This window comes from Tamandua tetradactyla, chromosome 3 (genome assembly GCF_023851605.1).
Source record: "Tamandua tetradactyla isolate mTamTet1 chromosome 3, mTamTet1.pri, whole genome shotgun sequence".
In the NCBI taxonomy this organism is placed as follows: Eukaryota; Metazoa; Chordata; class Mammalia; order Pilosa; family Myrmecophagidae; genus Tamandua; species Tamandua tetradactyla.
This window is the reverse complement of record NC_135329.1, coordinates 188,137,738-188,163,469: the sequence shown is the minus strand read 5'-3', so window position 1 is coordinate 188,163,469 and position 25,732 is coordinate 188,137,738. Positions and strand designations below refer to the sequence as shown.

General features: G+C 37.5%; 1 long non-coding RNA gene across 1 annotated transcript in view; it reads left to right on the top strand.

The window, feature by feature from the left end:
* LOC143676527 (uncharacterized) overlaps positions 1–25,732 on the top strand; it is a 36,165-nt gene that overhangs the window by 1,194 nt on the left and 9,239 nt on the right. The window contains exons 2-3 of the long non-coding RNA XR_013172147.1: positions 1,285–1,381; positions 1,775–1,893. This is a non-coding gene — a long non-coding RNA (uncharacterized LOC143676527). The remainder of the gene's footprint in view (positions 1–1,284; positions 1,382–1,774; positions 1,894–25,732) is intronic.

Sequence of the window (25,732 nt, the reverse complement as noted above, 5' to 3'; positions counted from 1 at the left end):
CCAATGGACATCTTATTTCCATCATATAAATGAGAAGAAAAGAGACAGAAAGCCAAATCTTTTGACTCCAAAGTCCATGTGCTCTAAGTCTTCTGCAAAGAGGATTTAAAAAATATGCCATGGCACATATATACCATTTGGAAAATGTAGACCAGTATCAATAGAAAAGAAGCTGGGGAAAAAAAAATAATAAAACCATATCACCTAAGAATACAGAAAGATTTTATAGGTTAGAAGAACAGATCACAAGAAATTCTGTGGGCATTATTGTGATCACTGGACTAATTTGTGTAAGCAGGGAGAATACAAAAAATCTTAAGATAGAACAGACTATGTACATGAAAATAATTTAATTGTTCATTCGTTCATTACTTCTTTGAAATATATATGTACATTTTTATTTAGGAGTTAATATGTGCTGAACACTCAGCTGGTCATTGTGGGATATAAAAAACAAATAATGTAGAGTACTAGTAATGCAGAAACTCATAGTCAAGCAAAAGAGACACAAACATTCTGAATGATTTTTCTGTAAACCCGCAACTTCTTTGATAAAAATAATGAGAAAATAAAAAAAAGAGAGAGCGAGGCACAAACAAGTAAGGCTTGTTTGTATGGAAAGGGCTATAAAATTCCACAGGTGAAAGCACTTACCTTTTGGGATCACCCCATACTGGCTTCAAGGAGAAAATAAATGTAGGGTATCTGGCATATAGTAGAGGCTCAAAACACTATAGATAGAAGTGTTGCCTAATGGTTTTAAGTGTAAGGGAGCTAAAGGAATCTCTTCTTTCTGGTTTCTTGGTATTGGCCTATTCAATTTGAATATCCAGGAGGAGGGATCTAGGCATTTGTAGATTAACGATTGTCCCAGGTAATTCCTCTGAAGAGAGAAATTTGGGAAGCAAGTGTAAGGCACAGGTTTTTAACCACAGGTACACATTAGACTTATTTAAGGAGTTTTAAAAACAGTGCTGCCTGGGCTCCATTTGGTCCCATTGATCCAGAATCTCTGGAGGTGGGTCACATGCATCAGCAGCTGTAAATTCTGCCAGGTGATTCTAATACACAGTGAGGATTGGAAATCACTGTACTAAGGGGTCAGCACACCTGGATCAGCTAAAAACAGAGGCTAAGAATGATCACAAGAGAAAGAGCAGCTCTAGAGATAGGAGGCAATACAAGAAAAAGTCATATTACAGCACTAAAGAAGTCTCTCAAAAAGGAGCAAAGGTGTGGTCAATTATTAAGTGCCAGAGAGTCATATTATTTGATAATTATAAGGTAGCTGATGACTCGGAAGAGAAGGGTTCAAAGCCTGGTGGGACCGAAGCTAGATTGTAATGGATTGAAGAATGAATGAAGGAGAGGAAGAAAGCAAGTGAGTACAGATTATCCTTTCAAATAATTTTGCTTTTAAAAGGAAACAGAGGGATGAAAGTTTGAGGACCAAGAATTGGTCAAGAAAGGATAATTGGTCAAAGAAAAGGTGAGAAAACATGAAACCTACAGCAGAGAAGGAATTAAGAATAAAGAGTTTTTTCTTTAGGAGAAGTTTTTAATACTGATGTAGGTATGGACAAGTTTATATCTTAGAAATAAGAGGGAAAGCTGAAAGAATTCCCGCCAAAGGAACTCATTCGTGGCTGACTAAGTCAAAGGGCAGGGGGAGGTATTTGAAGAAACAGTGGATAATTTAAAGAAGCTGGGAAGAATGAATTAAGGGAGAAGTACAAAAGCCTGTTGTTCACAATTAATGACTTTGCTTTGGTAGGAGGCAATAAATTTGCAACCGAGCAAACTAACTTACTTCAGGAAAGCTCAGATATCTGGATGTAGAAGATAAAGTCTAGATAAGTGAATTGCTTTGGAGTTGGTGAATTATGAGATAAGGTGAGCAGAAGTTACTTCTAATAACTTTCCTTCCCTTTTAATGTGAGGTACCTATGTGCATGTTGTCGTAGGTGAGAACTTCCCTCAGCCAGTGCAAAAGGGAAAGGCTTCGTGTGGAAACATTTTATGGAGGAAGGGGGAATTATTAAATATGAGGTTTAAGGAAGAGAATGAAGATTGTCGTGAAGTGGAATGGCAATGATGGTGAGCGCTCAAGTGGGTCACTTACTCTGGCAGTGGTGTTTTGTAAGTGTGGAGGAGAAGAAATGGGCAAGGCCAAATTTGGACCGAGTAATGAACAGCCATTGCTTTTGATCATGGAGAGTGGTTTGCAAAGTTGCATTTTAAGGGCGTTAATTTGGCAGCCACTTACATGGTACATCTGGATTTTAGATGTTGATCCTCTAAGTCATTTTTTGGTTTTCATTATTGAGCTTCTCTCGTAATTTACTCTCTCCAGTTCCTTGCAATCATTACTTAGTAGCTCGCACTCTGCTTTCACCACTATCATAGATTTTTTTTTCTCAAACCTCATTTTCTTTGTCCTCTCTGCCTCCTTCCACTACTGTTGAAATTTCCTCTCCTTTGGCATCTGTGCTATTTATCAGACTGTTCTTTCTCTTTCCTTTTAAAACTCTTCCTTCCTCTGTCCCCTAATGCAGGTATCCATCTGGGGCCTCTGCACCTCTTTGTGGCCATCAGAGGACACCTTCCCTCTAAGGCTCTGACTATCCTCTCTACATAGATGATTCACAAAACTCCAGCCATTAATACTGTCCTGAGTTACAAATCCAAAATTTCAAATTCCTACTATAAATCTTCACATGGGGTACTCCGTGCAGCTCAAACTCAATGTTTCTAAAGCAGAATTGTATTGGCCATTAAGAAGGGCTTCTTTGCACCCTCCAGGAAACTTTCCTGTTTCTATATATTTTGTACCCCTCACCACACTATCATATGCATAATGTCATATATGGCTTGTACATACATCATTTCATTATGGCTTGTACATGCATAATGTCATATGTGGCTTGTACAAGCCATATTTAGTAGTTTCTTAATCGACTTGCCTGATTCTGTTTTGTCTTTCCTTCAATTTGCATTGTGCACCTAGCTGGATGAATCATCCTGAATCAGAGTTTTATTCATATTCTCTAGCTGACCCCATTCCTTAGAATTTTTGGCCCCCTCAAGTTTTAACAAATCCTCCATTATCAATGGATTGAAGCCCAAAAGCCTAAACTTCCTAGCCTCTGCCATATGGCCCATCATTCTCTCAAACCACTTTTTTTTTTAATGGCAATAATAGTTCTATTATCTCCATTGTTTTTTGTACAGATTCTATTTGCTAACTTGAGTTATATTCAGTTTTCATCTTCATTTTATTTGTTTGTGTTTATTAAATAAGTATTTTCCAACATATGTATTCTGGCAAGAGCTAAGTATTTCACACCTGCCTTAATTTTTCTATGTCTATCCCAAGCATAAAGTTATCTGCTTCCTAAAGATAACTGTGAGCGAGTTCATGAAAATTTTATATATTTTTTTACTTATAATATTATTATAAGAAAATATGCTCTATTAATACTTCCATTAAAATCGGCTTTCTAGATGAATAATCTGTGGGGCAGACATCCACCTTCTTACCTTCTTGTACAAATTCTTGCACACCAACTGAACGGTATACCCTGAGAACTCTCCTGGCCCATTAGGCTTTCTGGTCGCACAATAGCTCAACTTCTACTTTCTTATATGGGAAAGGACTTTTCTATCCATGCCTCTATTTGATACCAAAGGTCCTATTCTTCAGCTAAGAATTTCAAAGCTGGTTTGTGCTTCTGTGTTATGTGAAGAAATGATCAAGGACACACCCATGAGGATTTTGTACCCTGCAAGTTCCAGAGAGAAAGGAATATCTTGGATCCAAATCCTCCTGCCTCTGGATAGCTTTTATTTGTATCAGGGTTGTTTTTCTCCAGGAGTATTATGTTGCATTTCTTTTATGCTTTCTTACTTGCTTTTCTAATCTTCTGGATGTTAGTAAATACAATTTCCATTGTTTGTTCCATTTATAATTTTTTTTTTTTACAAATGCTTGAATTTTACAGCTTAAGTATTTCAGCCATTCTTTCTGCTCGCTTTTAAACTTTTCTTTTATCCTCATCTTTTCTAGAAGTAACAGATTGCTTTTTGAAGATTTTAAAAAGAATAAGAACATGGCAAATATGAACTAATTTGAAGAATATTGGTTGGTATTGTAACTTTTTACACATACTTTTTCCTTTCTAACATGATTATAAGCTTCATGGGCATAATAATCATATTTTGTAGTTCTTTCCACCCCTCACAGCACCAAATAAGGCCCTTAGTTAGTTGAAACTCAGGAAATATTTGATGGCTTTTTGTTTCAAGGACACAATCAACCAATGTTGAAAGGGGATTTTTTAATAATCAGCAGCTTCAAATCAATCGTGCTAATTTATTGAACTCAGAATTTAACCAAACCTGTTTTATTTTTATTGCTTGCTAGAACAAACCTTTGTTTGTTTCTTTCCAACCTCCAAATTTATAAGGAATCCTGGCAGTTTGTTCTTGACCATAGCCTAGATCTCTTATGTGCTGATAAAACAAAGTGTTAACTTCTGCCATTTATTATTAAGAATGATATCATCTAATACCATTCAACCTGAACATCAAGAAGTCTTGTTTCTTGAATTTATAATAAATAGATTAGAGAAATTCAAATATACTTTTCTGTAATATTTGGAGAGCAGACTGAAGCTATAGGCTCTTTGGGAGTATGCATCTGTATATGCTTCTAATTTTTTAAAAATGAGGCAACGTATTCAAAACAACATGTTCCTTTGCTAATAAATAAAATTATAATAGTGGATCCTGCAAAGAAAATTTAAAATTTCATTAGAACGTTGTATTTAAATATGCACTTGAATATTTAAGTTAATGATTTAGTCTTAGGGTAATCAGAAATCTTATGACTTAGTGTATTTATCACTTGAAAAGTCCATATATCTATGTTAAATAACCATTAGAAAATCGAAAAAAATATGACAATAAAAATGATTCTTCAGAATCACAAGTAAAAAAACAAAAAATCCACCACTTTCAATATATGGCTTCATTTAGAAAATGTTTTACACTAAAATTTAATTTGAAATTGAACTCAATATGGACAAATATAAGTAACAGGTAAATCTAATCATAAATATTTTAAAGCATCTGCTAATCCTATGCTTGCTGCCATGAAGTATATATGAAAAATAAACGAGAGAATCTTTGTTTTCGTAGTTTACTACCATTAGAGGAAAAAATTAAAAGCATGAAAAGCTAAATAATAATAAAAGATTTAAAAATCACCTCAAGATTAAAAAAGAGAAAATCTATCATAGGGCAATATTTACTCACAAACATATTCTTTGGTCTAGTCCTGTGTTCAAACAAGCATCCTTCCTTCTCTCCCAAAACCTTGGCTGAGCACCTTATGCATGTCAGGCCCTGTGCTGCATATAGAGTTACAAAGAAGAATGAGGTGGTTTGTGGCCTCAAATGAAAGGCATAATTGGAAGCTTCAGGAGTCATCTGACAACTCAAACATCAGAGAGCTGGTGGGGAGTAGGGCAGGGGATCATCTGTTACACCTGCAATACTTGAAGTCTCAGAAGGTTTTTAGTCCCACCCATGTTAGCTCCCTGTTGGAGAGATTGTAGCCTGCATTATGAGCTATTCTGGAACATCTTCATGGAATCTGGTCATTGTTTCTGATCCAGTCTGAGCTTCAGAATAGGGACAAGATCTAAACCAAGATACCTAATTGGGAAGCAATAGGGAACCTCTAATCTTTACTAAATAAGACTAGATGTAAAATTATGACTCAAACTCCAGGTTATGTTGTCTCAAAATCACGTTCATTAGACCATAATATATTCTGAACTCTATCATTCACTAGTTGTCGTTATTCCTGAGCTTTCAAGGGATAGCAATATGGATAAGTAGAGGTTTAGAAATAGGTGAAGAGATGTCTGTGGATAAGGAATGTGTATGTTAAGGGAAATAAAAGTGCTCCCTAAAGTTACCATGAGTTATAAATTAAGAAATAGTGTGGTCCCTGGCATATAATATGTGATTATAAAAAGTATTTTTAAGAGAAAGAATCTGTCATAATGTATTCCCTTCTGTGGTGGTTTGAAAAGTGAAGCTGCCTTAATCCTAATCCAGTCCTGCAATAGCAGACCTTGTGTTTGCTTGGGGCCTTTTGATTAGATTATTTCCATGGAGATTTCTTAATTAGTTTACTGAAGTCCTTACAAGAGCTCACAAAGGTGTGTGTGGGAAGAGTGAGGGACAGAGAGAGAGCGTGGGACAGAGAGAAAGTGAGGGGCAGAGAGAGCAGGCGAGAGAGGGACAGAGACACATTTGGAGATGCTAAGAGATGAAACCCAGAGTCTGTGCTGGAGAAGCCAAGTGAGGAACCACAGATGTGTGCAATGAAAGCCAGTGGAAACAAGCCAAGGGAGCCATTTGAAACCAGAAGCCAGGAGAGAAGGACAGCAGCAGACTTTGCCATGTGCCTCCCCATGTGACAAAGAAACCCAGATGCAATCGGCCTTTCTTTGGAGTCAAGATATCCTCTTGTTAATACCTTAATTTGGACATTTTTATGACCTTGGAGCTGTGAACTTTTGACTTAGTGAGCCCCCTTTGTAAAAGCCAATTCATTTCTTCTGTATCTCATTCTGGCAGCTCTAGCAAACTGAAACACCTTCTGAGGATAGCTGCAGAACCTACCTTCAAAGTTATTCCCATTCCAGTATCTGTGTTCAATTTGAGGAAGACGTCCTCTTACTCACACAAACAGGTCAGAATTTGTGTGTGGAAGGGTTGACAATAGATAACTGTATTTTCATTTTATGATTCTTTCAGGAATGGTTATCTATGTCATATTGCCTTGCTTCTCTTGGCCTTTCTGTTTCTGGTATCATAAATTCTATAAGAGGGCTTCGGGGACTCTGCTTCTTAACAGAAATAACAGCTAAATAAGAGCTAGGCTCGCTCATTAATGGGGTGTGACATCCAGGGTAGGCTAGGAGGCATTTGCTGCTTTCCCATATTTAAAATTATTTTTAACTCACTTATCAGATCCACATTTTAAGACCATGTCCCTGTGAAGTTGGACATGGACACTGGACTCTGGGATATTGCCGTTCTTTGAAGTCTAGTTCCTTAAATCTTATAGGAGAGGTCAAATTGCCTTAAGCTTTTCTGAGCCTCTCCTTAGGGCTTGTGCTGGTTTAAAAAGATTTATGTAATCTAGAAAACCCATGTTTTAATCCTAATCAATCTGTGGGGGCAGCAGTTTCTTCTAATCCCCTGGGGAGCTTCATGAAGCAAGAGGCCTGGAGAGGAAGCTAGCAGATAATCCCGTGTTCTCCATGTGCCTTCCCAGTTGAGAGAAAAACCCTGAACTTCATCAGCCTTCTTGAATTAAGGTATCTTTCCCTGAATGCCTTAGATTGGACATTTCTGTAGACTTGCTTTAAGTGGCACATTTTCCTGGCCTTAAAACTGTAAACTTGTAACTTAATAAATTCCCCCTTTTTAAAATCCATTCTATTTCTGGTATATTGCATTCCAGCAGCTAGCAAACTAGAAAAGCCTCCATCAGATCCTATGTTAAAATAATTATGAATTCAGTATGATGATGTGCTGGTTTGAAAGGATGTATGTCCCCTAGAAAAGCCATGTTTTAATCTAAATCCCATTTTGTAAAGGCAGAATAATCTCTATTCAATACTGTATGTTTGAAACTGTAATCAGATCATCTCCCTGGAGATGTGATTTAATCAAGAGTGGTTGTTAAGCTGGATTAGCTGACAAGATGTCTCCACACATTTGGGTGGGTCTTGATAAATTTCTGGAGTCCTGTAAAATCTCCTTTTGGGGAAGGAGGAGATTCAGAGAGAGCAGAGCAGAATGACACAGCCACGAGAAGCAGAGTCCACTAGCAGCGACCTTTGGAGATAAAGAAGGAAAATGTCTCCCGGGGAGCTTCATGTAACAGGAAGCCAGGAGAAGAAGCTAACAGATGATGCCATGTCCACCATGTGCCCTTCCAGATGAGAGAGGAACCCTGACCGTGTTCACCATGTGCCTTTCCAGATAAGAGAGAAACCATGACTGTGTTTGCCATGTGCCTTCTCACTTGAGAGAGAAACCCTGAACTTCATCGGCCTTCTTGAACCAAGATATCTTTCCCTGGATACCTTTAATTGGACATTTCTATAGACGTGTAATTGGGACATTTTCTCGACCTTAGAACTGTAAACTAGCAACTTATTAAATTCCCATTTTTAAAAGCCATTCCATTTCTGGTATATTGCATTCCAGCAGCTAGCAAACTAGAACAGATGTTATTAGCCTGGTTCAGTGCACAAACACAGGAGTTTATAGTACAGACTATTTGAAAGGTAAGTAGTCTTAGTACTCGTGATTTTAAACTCCGAGGATGCCAATGAGGAATGTGGAAAGTCTGATTGAACCTGGCAATTTATTTCATATAAAAACATTAGGTATCAGGGCAATGGCTCAGAGGAAATGACTCTCATACACTTAAGTAGGGAAAAGAAAACCATGCTGATTTCTTCTATTCTGTACTACGGATATGCCTGAGGGTCTCCGGGAGGCAGAGAGCTGTCATACATGGAGGAGTCCCAGCTCAGAGAGGGTATTAATTTGAGGGAAACTGGGTTGGGAGGAATATTTAAATATTTGAGGACTCAGAAGAGATATGGGGAAAAGTCTTTACCCAGGAATTTGAGGCTCAGCTGCTGAGTGGGAAGGTGGATTGACAGAAAAGAGACAGGCTTGGGGTTTTGGCCATAATGGCTTTGATGAATGGGAAAGTGGATAATTAAGTATTTTTTACAGATTTGGGTCTGGTCAATGACCTCTCTTCTCTCACTCTGGAGGGTTTGTTTGGATATACTTTTGGGTGGTGCCTGCCTTCTTGAGCAAATTGGGTTAATTCTGGATTTGTGGGGTGGGATGCTTTAAAAGTGATTAAAAGTTTTGTTGTTCTGGAATTAAAAGAAGTTCACTTATATTTTTTAGCCAAAAACAAAGGTAGGTAATATTCTCTAGGTCTTCTTATTACTTTTCCAGTACAATTTGTTCATATTTTTATTTCCATCCAACTGTTTAGCTTCATTTATGTTTTATATGGTAAATGATATCAGTGCCTCTAGTTGGAGGCATATGTAATTCAGTCAAAATATTTTTTTTTCTTGTGCTATAGAGTTGTGTGATGTTATAACCACCCCAGAAGTAAACAGATTACTTTGGGGAAATAAAACTAAGATTATATTGTGATCACTTAGCTAATGTTCAGGTTTCTCTGGCAAAAACTTAAGTCATGTTTGCCTTCTTCCTTTTTCTCACATCCCACATCCAATCTGTTAGCAAAGTCTGAGGCTTTAATCCCCCCAAAACATCTTTCCTATTTCTCATCACCTCTATTAAAATCATCCTTTCCCAAGCAACCTGATAGGATGATTGGATTTGCAATTATTTCCTAACATGTCTCTACCATTTTATCCTTCCATCCTCCATTCTCAACCCAGTAGCCAGTATGGTCCTTTTAATACCTCAATGAACCATATCATTTTTCCATGTTCTTCATGTCATTTACAATGACCTATAAGGCTAGGGCTGTGATCCCAACTTCTTCTCTGAGCTATCAGCTACCACTCCCCAACTTAACCTTTCTACTCTTTCCTATTCATTGAATAGAAAAACATGCACCTACCTTGTAATTTTGGGATTTGACCACTCTTTCCCAAATATCTGCATGACTTGGTCCTTCAACAAGCTATGCTAATTGTTTTCTCCACAATGGCTTCCATGATCACCCTATATAATGATACCCCCTCCTAAACTGCTTAATTTATTTTATATTTTTCCATAGCACTTATTGGCACCTGACTATATTTATTGTTAGTCACCCTGCTTACAATGTTTGTGGAGACCCTTTTTACTTATTCCCAGAAACTAGGTCATTGTGTGACACATTGTATGCTACCATAAACATTTGTAAATACACTGAAAAAATAACGATCAATTTTGGTCTTCTACATGGGTGAAGTAGATAGATGGCTGGTGCTCATATTATTGGGGGGTTTGAAGTTGCTTCTGCTCCTCTCTCTTCCTTTCCTTCCTGGTTTTCCCCTAAATATTATTAACATGAGTTTGTACTCCACAATAGAAGGGAAGAATTAAAGTATTCTAGTTAACCGTGGTTGCCCTTCAGGAAGGGGAACTGGGCCTACAGCAGTACAGCCATAGACATTTGTGCAGTTTTTGAGTGTGCACAGGTGGGGGGCGTAAAAAAAAGTCAAGCTCTGTGTCTGGTCTTCGAGGTTGTTTAGCCCATCTCCTTCATTTTGCCATCTGAGAGAAATGGACACTTAGAGAGATTTAGTGACTTTTTCCAAGGTAGTGTGACAAGTTGAAAACAGTCAAAATCATACCTGTATCTGACCTATAAACCAATTACTCCATCAAATTCTACAATTTTGCCTAGGTCCAGCCATGGAATTGTTAGGCTGTTTTATGTCCATAATCACTGGCCTCTTTATTTCCCGAATGCATCTGAGGGTATGAATATCCACATTCCTTATTGACTGGGGCTGTGTACACTGAGATCATATCCAATGGAAAAGATAAAATCTTTCTCCAATTGTGGCTATGGTAATTGTTTCTTTTCCCGGCCACATCATTTTTTGACTTTGGTCTGCTGACTCATTTCCTGTGTTTCATATTGTTCTTTTCTGCGATGCTTTCTCATAGCATGGAGTTTTGCATTAATTGGGGAACATTCGTATTCAGATAATGGCAGACCTTCTAGAAATTCAGGTTTTAAATACAGAACTATGTATAGCAACTACCACTATTCATTCAGCCATTTCTCTTCAAAATTGCTTAGACCTGGAGGTTCTTTAAGATGCTGTTTGCTCATTCTTCCTCACTTATAAAGTGAGAATAGTAACATCGATGTGATAGAACTCCAGTGAAATTTAAATTAGAACAGTAGCTGGCACCCAGTAAGCCATCAGTTAATGTTAATGATACTTTATCACTAAGTGAACAATAATAATTGTCCAGGTTACAGCTTTCAGATCTCTGTTCTATGTTTTCTTTCTTCTGTATGTGGGAGAAGAGGTGAGATCCCATTTTGTCTTTTGGCTGGAAAGGTAGCTTCTGACTGAATCCAAGCAGCAAAATGATTTCTTGTTTGGACAATTATAATTTTCATAATGCTTCTCAGGGAACACTACTAAACAGAGGGCTCATATATGGTGCTATCTCCAGTCTTTTGAGGTTTCCATTTTAGACAGTTTACATTTTCTCTCAGAAGAGAGGCTGCGTTTGCTTCAGGGATTCAGGTGAGCTGCGCAAATGTTTTATAAGCAGCTACTATTGGCTAAATGCTGGGGATCCAGTGGTTACCCAGAGAACACCCTCACCCCCCAGAGCATAAAGTCTGCTGGAGGTGAGGTTTGGATGTAATTTTGCTCAAGCTTTTATATAGAAGACCATATCAGACTAACCAGGGTAAATAGCTGCTAGCTCATTGCTAACCTTGGCACACCAGCAGCAAACTGTCCTCTGATCCCACATAGTTCCCAGTGACATCACTGGGAATTTTGAGGGTGTATCCAAGAAGAATTTTATTCACTGTTTGCATTCTTGCTAAGTATATGTACCCAGGCAGTTCGATGCTTATCTTCTCTTCCTCAGGCTTCAACATGCCAGCCACCTACTGCTGTGAAACAACTAAGAACATTTGAAGCATAAAGTTTTTCATAATGAAATAAGAGACTAGAATCAATTTCTAAATTATTAGATCTAAAAGGAAGCCATGAGATTATCCAGCAGTCAGATTCTAGAATCTAGCTCAAACCACTTATTTTACAGATGAGGTAACACTGACAAGTTGTGGATGGATATCTCTGTAAAGCCCTGTGACATCCCAAAGGGCACCCAGCTGGTTGGTGGTTTATGTAGAACTGATGCTGTTCCCCATAATTGAGGAGTGGTCTGATTACTTCAGTTCTCAAGTCCTGTGATGCTATGAGCCATTAGTATACCTGTCTAAATGGTCTCAAGCATTGGTTATATGATTTTCTTAAAGGCTGGACAGAGCTTATAGAGGACCAGGTGAATGATTTAATTTGCTGTGAAAATCTGTGACTATAATCACCTCTTAAGGACTTCCTCTCCACTATTAGACTTTTACAAATGCAAAATGCATCTACTGCTCAAAAGTGCTACGGGGGGGAGCTCAGAAACTAGTACTCTTAGGTTGTATGGCAATGCCCCAGGTCTCTCTATGAAGCTGTACTCTTGGGAGGAAAGGGAGATGGTAGAGGCTAAAATTTAGTGGTTGAAGAATTAATCCTTGGCATTGAACATTCAAAAACATGAGACGGAATTGTTTTGCTGTTTTATAGTTTGCCCAGCCAATATGCATATGCCCAGTGAAATTATAAACAGAACCTGTAGAATTTTTGAGCAAGAAGGACAGCTTAGAGATCATTAAGTCAAAAGCTGCAAAAAAAAAGACTAACTAAAAAGCATCCCTTGTAGAAAGATAGGATGCTAATTTTTAGAGGCACTCAGCAGTTAGAAAATCAATTTTTCTTAACGTTGAGAATTATTGAGTGGCTGGAAAAGCATCTTAGGCTATGAAATACAGTCACTGTTTAGTGCCTTTCCATTTTATTTACTATTTAAAGCACACAACAGCTAGTTAACCAACTACTTATAAAATATATTTAATGTTTAGAGGCACTCAGTGTGGTTATAAAATGATTTTAAGGGTATACAAATATGGTACGTTAACCACATCTCATGAACTATGGTTCCCTCTGGAAAAACAAAAACGTTTTCCTTGGCATCCTGCGGCATCTCATCCTGGAGTTTGTAAATGGCCCATGCTGCTCAAACCAGCTGCCTTATTGGCTTTAGATGCCAACCACTTTAAGACACACACCAGAAAGATCAATATAACCCTTACATAAGTGATAGAGCACCATGCACTCAAAGGCTGTTAGACTCTCCGATAAAGAATGACTTGACAGACGCAGTGAAATTAAGCAGTATGCACACAACCCCAGTGAAGAGGCTGTAGGGCTGCAGTCTCTTCTCAGCACCTCGGGGATTGATGGGTGCACTGTGACACAAGACGCGTGAGATGAGACTCGGCCCCTGTCATGTGTCTACATTAGCGAGTTTATGGCCTATGAAAATATGGGGAGAATCTAACAAAGGATGGGATAAGAGCCTTTTTCAAAGGAACCTGCTACAGAAGAGTATGGCAACGGAGACGTAAGGGAACACAGCAAAAAGTGAACAGTAAAAGAACGTCCAACCACGCTATTTTCGTACAATATCCTAATTCTCTGAAAGCACCCTGCATCACAATGCACCAATGTCCTTCTTTCATTATTGCAATTTCACAGCACTGATGGCTGAGGAAATGTGATGGAAATGCTAACTTCAATTTCCCATTCATGTCATACAGCTGAATGTGTGATGATATTTACTTTGTCGTGTTTACTTTGCCATCCTGCATCATCATGAGCCTGGCAGAAGGCTTCTGACCCGAAAGGAAGGCTATACTTAAGCTGGAGAAGGGGGTGCAAAGACAGGTGGAGGGCAGCCTGTTTTCAACACATACTCTGCCCTGTCAAATAAGGAGGAGTTTCTAGCAAGGGCAATGAGTAGTAAACTTCAAAGCAAGGAAAGTTGATGGGGAAGTAAACTACAGTTATAAAAATAGTGTTAAAGAATAGAACATAGGCTATCAAAATGGTCAGAGATTGTTCAGTGAATGTTCCGGCGTCCTCTGCAATAGCGTTTATTTTCTGAACCGCTTCCAAATGCGCTAGGCATTTGATGAGCATGAGAATAAAGATTATAATATGTTTCTAACAAAAAAAAATGAAAAATCTTGTTTTAGTGAATAGAATACTCCTTTTTAAGGAAAAATATTGATGCACAGATACATTTAGTTACCAAATCTACAAGGCAATTTATGGTGAAGGCTTTGGGGATCAAGTTATGAATTTATGCAAAAGTGAGTGGCAATGTTGAATCGTAATATAAATGTTAAGTTATTAAGGTCAGCAACTTTTAAACCTTTTTTTTTTTTTGAAGATGTTTTATGGCAATACTGTTTGAAGATTGATATTCCCATAAGGCTTAACCTACTTTTAATAGAGGTTAATAAACAATCTTTTAAAATACTTCTTACAATACAATTCAAAAGTCATGCAGAACTTACTGCGAAGTAGCTTACTTTGGAGCCTCTGGAATTATTTTTTAGTTATGACAAATAAATATAAATTATCATAAAATACCATGTTTAAGTATAGACAGGAATTGTGCTTGTCAGTAGATTAAAAAGGGAAATTTCTATGCTTTCAACTTTACCTGCTTTCTCTGTATTTTTCATTATATAGATAGTTAGATCTAACTATATATAAATATATATAAAATACTTGGTATAAACCAACTGACTTGGTAATTTCTTTTCATGTTTTACAAATTTATTAGTGAAGCATTCATAGTCTTTTGCCTTCTCTATAAAAAAAAGCACAATTTATATTCACTTAGCAGTTTATATATAAACTGCCCCTAAAATCAATCATTTGTCCTTATTACCAAGAAAACAAATAGAAATTGTTCAATAGAGCATGTAAACATTACCTGAAATTTTATATTTTTTTTCTTAAGACAAAGTGGTTTATTTGTATATTATATTTTGAAGATAGAAAAATGCAATGGAATTCAATTTAGAATGATTTTAGCAGTCCCTTTCAGTTAGTGCTGCCATTACGTCATGAACCTGCTACCCTTTCTTCTCGGGGAGAGCTCATATTTAGAATAAAATGGGGAAAAATTTTTTTAACTCGGGTTGTGGTGATAGCTTAAACCCAACAGGTAATGGTGATAACATAGGCCCAAATACAGCAATTTAAAAAGAAATGCACATGGCTAACAAAAATGAAAGGGCAATTATTGTATTGCCTCCTTCAGAAAATGCTTATAAGAAAACAGGGGCCTAAATTGAAAGCTCTTATAACAGACACATTTAGTCCAGAGTGATAACTATTATTTCTGGATTTTGAGAGGATATTTTATATCTATAACATGGTATTTAGAGATAAGAATGAAACTGATCAGATCAGAATTAAGGTAATTCAGAACATGTGGGTAAGGAAGACATTGTTTATATTTTAGATCTGTGCCTAGTCTTTTAGACCAAAGGAAGAAATATTTATTTGATCTGGAACTGAAAATTTCTGTTGCACACAATCTAACTCAACTGTCTGCATAGATCATTTGAACAACTGAAACACAGGGAGACCAGAATAAGAAGGATGGCTTTTATCCTATAAAGCTTAATGTAATGCCTAGATACATCCTAGAATATATTAAGCACATAGTCAAAAAGTATTGGCAAAGTCCCTTGAGCAATGGGAGAAAAAATATGGAACTATTAAACTTTACCATCAGGGAATCCCCTAACACTGTGTCAAACATTAGGGATACTCAAATCAGTAGGCCAAGCCCTTGATTTTGAGGCTTACTCTTGTGAAGCTTATGTAGGTAGCAGAGAAGCTTAGCCTACCTGTATGTATGCCTAAGAGTTACTTCTGGAGGACCTCTTTTGTTGCTCAGATGTGGCCTCACTCTCTCTAAACCCAACTCTGTTAAGTGAAATCCTTGCCCTCCCCATATGTGTGACATGACATCCAGGGGTGAAAGTCTCCCTGGTGACATGGGAAATGACTCCCAGGGATGAATCTGGCCCTGGCACTGTGGGGTCAACAATGCCATCCTGACCAAAAGAGGGAATAGAAGTATAAATAATAAAGTATCAGTGGCTGGGAAAATTCATATAGGGTCAAAAGGCTGCTCTGGAGGTTACTCGTATGACAGCTTCAGTTAGACATTGCTACCTATCATAACTTGCCAAACCCCAACCAAAACCATTTCAGCTGATCCTAAAGAACACCTAGGGCAATATAAAAGATTCTACAAAGGTTCCAGGCACTAGGGTAACTTTCCAGAAACCTACAACCTCCAGATGGGTCCCTGGATAAATCCTGAAACCTAGAGGGCCCAGCCTCTCCAGAACATCAACTAGTTTCATCTCCCTACCCCATATTACTGACAGCCCCTTCCAACATAAAAAGGGTAGAGTGGCCATATTTAAAGAGTGGGATAGAAGATAAAAGTTGATGGTGGAGTTCACAGAAAAGGTAGGGTTTAACAAACAAATATGATTGCTGAATCGTTAAATTGATAGTCTTCAGTATCTTAGAGCAGCTGGAAGTGAAAATCTAAAATTGTGGAATTGTAACTCATACCAAACTCTGAAATCTGTTCTATAGCTGATTGTTTTCTGTACTGTGAAATTTATTGCTTTTTTGTATACATGTTATTTTTCACAAAAAGGAAAAAAAAAAGTTGATTGTAGTGATAAAAATATATTTCTTCTCCCCTAGCTTCCTATATTCTATAGCAGCTAGAAGGAAAAATTTGAGAGGATGGTATGGTAGCCTATGACACTCTGCGATCTGTCCTGTAACTACTTGTTGCAGAGTGCTTTTATTTATTTATTTATTCATTTTTTTATTGTATAATCTAACATATATAGAAAGCAAAGAAAGAAAAAAGCAATAGCTTAAAGCACGCTTTAACAATAAAAAATAAAAAAATAAATAAATGTACATGTCTAAAGAAGCATTGCACTTATTAGAATATTATTGCACAGATTTTAAGCCCAAATACTAAATAACATTTAAATTTTCTGTGATCTAAGAAAACTAGAGGAAGGAAATAAATTTTGATTTCTCTTAAGGAGCTAATTTTTTTTTTTACAAAGATAAAGAGCTCAACTCTCTCTTCATAGTGCAAGGGAAATAACTGCTATTTAACTAGTTAATTTTTAAAGTTTTCATCTATTTGTTTAATCATATTGATTTTTTAGATCAGTTCATTGATAGACTTTTGCTCCTTTCTGTGTTGTATAAATACAACCTAGAAAGAAATTGCTTGGTATTGTGTTCTAGTTTGCAAGCTGCCGGAATGTGATATACCAGAAATAGAATGGCTTTTAAAAAGGGGAATTTATTAAGCTGCAAGTTTATAGTTCTAGGGCTCTGAAAATGTCCAAATTAAAGCAAGGCTAAGGAAATGTCCATCTAAGGCATCCCTTCTTGGTTCAAGAAGGCTGATTACGTTGAGGATTTCTCTCTCAACTGGAGAGACACATGACAAACATGGTGATGCCTGCTAGCTTTCTCTCCATGCTTCTTGTTTCATGAAACTCCCCCAGGGGCGTATTCCTTCTTCATCTCCAAAGCTCTCTGGCTGTGTGGGCTCTGTGGTTCTCGTGACTCTGAAGATTTTTCCAAAACGTTTTCTCTTTTAAAGAATTCCAGTAAACTAATCAAGACCCACCTGGAATGGGTGGAGTCATATGTCCCTCTAAACAAAGGTTAATACCCACAATTAGGCATGTCACATCTCTGTTGAGGTAATCTAATCAAGTTTCCAATCTGCAGTCCTGAATAGGATTAAAAAAAAACCAGCTGCCTCTACAAGATGGATCAGGATTAAAAACATGGCTTTTCTAGGGTACATAATCCTTTCAAACTTGCACATATTGTATTCCCTACCATAAGTGCAGAAACAAAAGCACAGAAACAATTTAGGACCAGTGAATATTAAAACAGAAAAAGACACGAACATTTACTCTGTCTAACTGATTTTTCAGTATGCCTTTGTTCACTGTTGTTTTAGATACATAAAATTCTTTACCAGTAAGATAAAAATCTATAAACTGTTCAATTTAAAGAATTATACCACCACATGTACTTATTTTACAATTTTAAAAAATATTTATATTAGGGTTCTAATATAAATAATATATTTTCATTAATATTTATATTAGTGTTCTTATATAAATATTACATATAAATGTATTTACATATTCTAATATAAATATTATGTATAAGGGAATCAGAACTGATAGGAGATATGTATACATACATATGTATGTATGCATATATATAATGTATACATACATATGTATGTATGCATATATATAATGCAAACATTATGAGATTTCTTATAGGAATTAGCTTATGTGACTGTGGATGTTCTAGTTTGCTAGCTGCTGGAATGCAGCACACTGGAGATGGCTTTCAATAAAAGGTGATTTATTTAGGACGTGTAGTTCTTCAGAGGAAAGGCAGCTAACTTTCAACTGAGGTTCTTTCTTATGTGGGAAGGCACAGGGCAATCTCTGCTGGCCTTCTCTCCAGGCCTCTGAGTTCCAACAACTTTCCCTGGGGCGATTCCTTTCTGCATCTCCAAAGCCCTGGGCTGAGCTGTGAGTGCTGAGATGAGTTATGCTGAGCTGCTATGGCTGTGCTACATTAAGCTCTCTCATTTAAGCACCAGCCAATTAAATCAAACATCATTCACTGCAGCAGGCATGCCTCCTAGCCGACTGCAGATTAATCAACCACAGATGAGGTTCACATGCTGCCATTGTCTCATGTCCACACCAATAGAACTAGGTACCTTCACCTGACCAGTTGACACCTGAACCTATCATAGTGGGGATGGGCAAGTTTGAATTCTGTAGCCCAGGTTGCAAAATGGGAATTCTGATAAAAGTTTTTTTATGAATTTCCCAGGAACAGCTGGCTAGTTGAAGTAGAGATGGAAATTCTTACTTCTGACTGCTGAAATCATCAGTTATCTTTTCAGGCCTTCAACTGATTGGATGAGTTCATGCTCACTGCTGAAGGCAACCTCCTCAGTTGATTGTAGATGCAATATGCCATAGAAGCAGTCAACTTACTGATGATTTAAACCCACAGATATCCCCACAGGAATGATCAGGCCAGATTTGCTTGACCAAACAAGTGGATACCATAACCTAGCTAAGTTGACACATTAACTTAACCATTACAATATTCTTTAAAGTTACAAATATAAGAGATGGCCTTAAAATGTAAAACAGTGAATTATGAATAAATATTGTCTTTCTTTTGTTTTTCAAGGAGAGAGTTTATTACTACTCACTTAGAAGGAGAGCAGATGTCCTAGCAGCCCAAAATCTGTCTCCCCAAACTGCAGTGACTCAGACAGTTTTATTAGAGAAAAGATGGGCAGGGTTTAGAATAATAAGCACAGTGGCCCTGGGTGATGTAATTAGAGGTGATCTGATTATTGAGCATGCCCAGATTGATTACATGCTTAGTCACAGAATGTATGAAAGAAAATGGTGGAGTGAAGTATAAGTGACTTGTAGCTTAAAGTCTAAGCTACTGTGCATGTCTGGTTGGGCCCACTTTGGTTAGATCCAGTCTTGGTCATCAAGATAACTTTGGGTGGGTTAGTTCTGGGTGGACCCAGGACCATTCATTAATAAAAATTAGGGGCTATCTTGAGTGATTACAAGACTCTAAAGTTGAAAAACTGGATAACTTCATGCAAATGAAGGTTAGTCACATGTTTCTTTACAATCACAAGGGCAGAAGATAAGGGCTATACAGTCATTATCAGAAATCACGGCAGCTGGATTACAATTTAGAGATTTCAGAATACTACAAAGCAAACTAATATGATTCAGTAATCAAAATCATCCCTTAAATCCTAATTTCTCATTACAATTCCTCCCTCTCATTTGATAATTACCTCTCAATCTTGGGAGATATCTGAGTGATGACTCTCTGACTGCTTCAAAGCTGCAGAAGGGTGTTGTCATTAAGTAGCAGAGGAATTAAATGAAGAAACCAGTTGTTGTTCTTGGAGAGTCCAGTATTTTGGGATTTCAGAACTTCTATGGCATTGAAACAATCTGAAGGTTTTAAGTTTCTGCAAAACAAACTTAATTAGTAAAATTTTATACCACCCAAGATATCTTTCAGGGTTTCCAGGAGTACCGTTCACTGGTGTCTGCCATCCTATGGCAGTTTGTATTATCTGCTGAAGCTTACATAAGAATAACCTCCAGAATGACTGCTCGACTCAATCTGAAATCTTTTAGCCATTGAAATTCTATTTCTTTACCTCCTTTGGTCAACTAATCCACGATGCTAGGGACAGTCTCATCCTGGGAATTTATGTCTCATGATACCAGGGCCAGCTGTTCCGTGATATCAAGGCCAGCTATGTCCCAGTCAGATATCCAGACACGGAACTGGAAACAGTTTCTCTCTTTGAAGCTTTTCAAGGTGGCAAAAATCTCTGCTCTGCTGGGGCTCCAGAGATTTGGGCATTTACCAGACAAAGGTCATGGATTTCTTTGCCCAATGCACTTAATAACCAATTCCTGAGACACTGGGTTTCAAAGAGAGAAAGCGTTTATTACTAGGTGCATAGTAGGAGAGCAATGGCCTAGCAGCCCAAGATCTGTCTCCAGGAACTACAGTGATTCAGATAGTTTTACTCCATTAAGTCTTTCTTAATTCATCCTCTCTCTCAAAAATTGGGTATATATACACCCAGACCTCACTTTAACCTTTATAAATGCATGTTTAAATATATATACTTATACTTTTTAGTGTAAAATTTGTCATTCTTCATAGTATTCTCTAACTTTTACATATAACATTATTTATGAGAAGCATCTACTGGGTTGAGTTCTCTAGAATATAGAGCCTAAAGCAAAAGCTGATGTCCTAATTTATTAGTAACTACAATACCAGGGAAGTAGGAGTAAGTCAGGGAAGAAATGAGAGAAAATATGATGGGATGGATTACCAGGTAGGCCACTGTGTGGTGTCAGTTGCAGCTGACTGTGTGATCTCATGGGACATCTTCTACATCTCAAGACGGTTTATCTCAGGGATTAAGGGAGAAAATGTATCTACCACTCACACCTCCTATAGGCCAAAAGTTTGCTTCCTAGAGCTTTCATTCCCCCTACAATCTCAGATTGCCAGTAAGTGAGTGACTAATGATTCCACAACAGGAAGCCTTGGAGTAAAAGGTAAGAGGTATGGTGAGGCACGAGAAAATCCATCACCACCATAACAGCTGAGGTAAAAGAAATGTCCAAAGGCCTGAACACAGGTATTTTCAAAAGGGTCTGATGTGATGTGTAGAGATGTTTGAAACATGCCATTCCATGTTGGTTATTACAGATACAACTCATTCTTTTAAATGACTGAATAGTATTTCATTGACCGGATATGATATAAGTTATTTAAATGTTATACTAAGGTTAATAGTTTTAAAATAATGGGGTGGGAGGGCATGAAATAAGGAAGAAGCAGAGGGAAAGTGGAAAAACACTGAATCCTAATATTGGGTCAGGACTTTGTCAGTATATTCTCCCTATCCAAGACCCTAGCCTCCACCAGCCAGCCATCCAACATTCTTAAGAGCCATTCTACTCAACATTCCTCCAATTCTCACTAATACAAATTAGTTAGATCCTGAAATGCCTTTGGTATAGGAGCTGGATTATACTTCCATGCTCAAACTGTGCTAAAATCTGACCCTGGTTATTGGCCTAGAGGCACTGTGAGATGATGAGAGCAGGCCTTCGGGTCTTACAAAGTTCCGGTTTCAGTTTAATCATTACACAGTCCCCAGGCAAGCAGAGGCTGGTTGTCTCTGGCAAAGGGCCACAGACAAATTCAAGGATTCAAATTTCCCAGGCTCATCTACCGAGATGTCCTCATTCTAGATCTAAAGGTCTCATTTCTTATCTCTCAGGACCCTGACACTGATACAGGAGAACTCCTGAGGCTATACATTTAGTCCACTTTGCAGTTCTAACATTCAGATAATCAGACTCCAGTCTTTTCACCACAGTCTGTTTTGAGTCTTCAGAAGATAAGAATCTCCATTAAAGCTACTATACAAATCCTCTGGCCTTCAGAACACACCTTAAGTTAGCAATTACCTGCCTTGAGCCTATCATTTTCTTTTTGCAAACTATATAGCTCTATCAAAAGCAGTCACCCATACTGGTTAAGTGAAGCAGATACATGACCTCCCAATACAATTTCTATTTGACCTGCCAATCCATTGTCCCCACCTCTATGAAACCAGTTAACCACTGAAGAAAACTTAATTGTGATGCCGCCATGAGTTATTATCTTATACTTAGCATCAGCAATGCTTTCCCTATTACTTTTAGACAGGTGGGTACTCCAACTCCAAAATCCTGTCTTAAAGGTTTGTGTTCTAGAACAATTTCTGGTACCAATTGTCTTAGGTCTCTTTACCTAGAAAAAGGGTTAAACGCTGATGCTTTATTTGGGAAGTATAATCCCAAGGAAGAGAGAGTAAAAGAAATAACAAGTAGGGCTGGGAAGGACAGGAAGCAATTTGTGTTGAAATCTTCTCATTTCAGTCATACATTATAATAAGCCACACAAAAACACATAGTTTGCAAGGCAGATACACTTACTTCTCCATGCCTGACATCTTCAGGGAGTAAACAGAAACTCAGGCTCAAAAAAAAAAAAAAACAAAAACAGGATATTTAAAGGAGCAAGTAGAAAGATATCTGGAAGCAATGGAAGATGCCAACGACCTCTGGTCAGCCATGTGAATTGTTCTTAGGTTTTATATTGAAGTCTAAAATGTCATTTCTCCTCAAACTTTGCTATGTATTATTAGGGAGGGGAGTAGAAAAGACTTGGCTTGTCTTTTCCAGTAGGGTTCCATAATTATTTTGGTGTTTTCACAAGTCTAGTCTTGCTCTTTAAATTTAAGTCTGAGCATGGAGAATTTATGAGGATCCCTTTTACATTTGGTATTTGGGGTCACAGTTTCCCTGTTCTTTCTTCTTCACTGATCAGGTCCTATCTGTGTTTTGTACCTCATTATGACATATGAATCTATGAATCTAAGGTTAGAAAGTTAAAGCAACAATTACAATAACTTGTTAGCACATTAGCAGAAAATAATTTCTTCTTCTAGTCTTCTTTTTAGCCCCTTGACCCTCCAAATATCTCCCCACACTTTAGTAATATTATAAGACTAGTTAAAAAAAAAAAAGGGAGGGGTGAAGTAAAGCCATGGGGTTTGTTTTTGTCTCACTTGAGTCTGTAATCTAATATTTGTTTTGCTCTTGGCTTTCGGGTTTGAGGTATAACAATGTTTTGCTTTCTTACCCAACTTTGTCCAAGAGTAGAGTTGGTTAGATCTTGGCTTCACAATGTCTATTCCTCTCATGTTGTGAAATAAGACTTCACAATTAAATATCAGGTATTTTTTTTTTAATCTAAATGAAGAGAATGACATAGATATAATTTCCTTGATATGGGTAAGAAACATAAATAAATATGCGTTTGTCTCTACCTCTTCAAAGAAATTACAATCTAAGTTAGAAATAGCAACACAAAGATTTCAAAGCAGTAGTCCATGGGCAAAGAAAAGTGTTCTAGATATGAGATATGTTAAGATACACCCATCATAGCTCCAAAGTAAGCCATAAGTGTTAGGTATGTCCTACTTTTAAATTTCACTGTGTTAGTTTCACTTTTACCTTCTTCTAGATTTAGAAGTTCTTCTGGGTTTAGGGGTTACAGAATAGACCAGAAGGAAGAGGGTAATTAATAAAAGAAATACAAATAAGAACCTCTGGAACAGACAAGGATTGATGATTTAGAGAAATTGAATATGATAATAAGATCAGCTCATTGGCCAGAGAGGCATTTCTTGACCAACATATCTGTATCTCCTTCCCTTTCTTCCATCACTCTAACTTCTTACCCTGCTTTATCGTTCTTCATAACATTTACCACTGCCTGACATTTTATTATAATTATTTGTTTATCTCTCTCTGTTATTAGAATTTAAGCTCCATGAGGACACAGCTTGTTTCTCTATATTGCTGTATTCCCAATTCTTAGGACTCTATTGGGTATGTATTGGTTCTCAGTATTTGTTGACTGAAAGAAAGAGTAAGCCATGGAAGCTCAGTATTAGAAGGAATCTTTGAAATCAACTTTAACAAGCCTGTTACTGCTTGAATTGCCTAAACATCATGTCTCCTAAAGAGTCCTCCAGACTGTCTTACTATGTTCATTCACATTCATTTACTCTTTCTTTTTCCAAGGCAGTCCATTTTGTCATCAGAAATTTGGACCATTAAAAACTTCTCTCTGATTTTTTTTTTCTTCTGATGGCCCTGTTTTATCCCTTGAGCCATTAGAGGACAAAAATAATTATTGTTCCACACAGCAGTCTTTAAGATACTTAAATATCCATGATCTCTATAGTCTCTTATACAGGCTCCAAATTCCTTCAATTACTGCTGCTATGCCATAATTTCTACTCTAGTAGTACAGGGCTCTATCTTTGTATAGACATAAAGACACAATAAGAAAAAGAACTCAGTAGTATTTAACTGCAGGCCAATAGATCCTTGTGGGGAAATGGTTCCCCCACCCCCTTACAAAAGATAGTAAGCTGGTTCTAGTTCCCTCTGACCTGATGGACTCTTAACTCTACATGCAGCAGGAGGAACTAGGGAGGCAAGAGTTTTTTAATCTACTCACATAGCTTTGATCTCATGTATGTCCTTTGCTCTTCTTGTTTGTGGATTGAGCAGTAATCTGTAGTTAAAGCAGCAATGTCATGTTCAAGAAGTCATTGACATCACATATTAAGCCAGTCCAGCTTTTGTGGTTGGTCCTGGTTCCTGAGTCTCTTCTCCAATCCTGGTTACTCTTCTAAGAATGTGTCATGAGTCATGTATGACATTCAAAGTAAACCCAATATTCCAGGTGTGGTTTGATCCACACAAAACCATGTTGGATTATCACCTTTATCCAATTAATGCTGCCTAAAATCTCATCCACTTTTCTGGAAGATCTACCAGGCTCATGACTCAGGTTGACTTTATCTTCCACTGAACTGTCTAAGTCATTTTTTAATACATGATAAGTTGCCTTCCCTGTCCCAAACCTGTGACTCTGACTTTTAAACTTGAGAATGAATCCTGAGACTTATTACTGTTAGATTTATTTCACTGCTAGAGCCTGACAAGGTTTTTATTCCATTGCTACAACCTGTCAAGATCTTTTCTGGATTCTGATTCTTTCATCTCTGTTAATCACTGTGTCTCTCAGCAATCTATAAACCATGTTTTGGTAAAAATTCCTTATATATACAAGCTTATAGTAAAAATGCAGGATTGAGTAAACCAGCTGTGGTATACACACAGCTCCCTTCAGGCTTACATTGATCAAGTTTTCAGTAGACTTTGGGTATAGTTGTTGAACCTATTATCATTATCTTTGCCTCTGTATCATATTCTTCCATCTTATCTACAAGGAGCTTCTGAGAAATCACTTTCTCAGGCATATAATGCCTTTCTAAAGGTGTTCTATGTTAGGTTAGGATGTTTCAAAGATTTGCCAGCAGAGTAGCCTCAAAAAGGTGTGAATAATATTCTCCCTACCTCTTCTAATCTACTCTTCATTCTGCTTTGTCCTCCTGGAAACCATCCTCTCTGTACTACATTAATTGGGTTCCCTTGCCCTGCACTGGCAGAAGATTGTAGAAAAGCCAGAGAATAATGAGGTTATGGTCCATAATTGCCCAGAGCTCTCTCTTCAGTGCCTCAGGTAGTCAGTGGCTGAGTTCGTCTATCAAAGGTCACAGTGCCTCTGCATTGGGCTTTGCAAAATTGCAGCTGCAATTCTCTCCAGATTGTCATAAGTATTTCCTCTCTTTGCCCCTTCAAACCCTATGGAGCTGGCTGCCTGGGCTA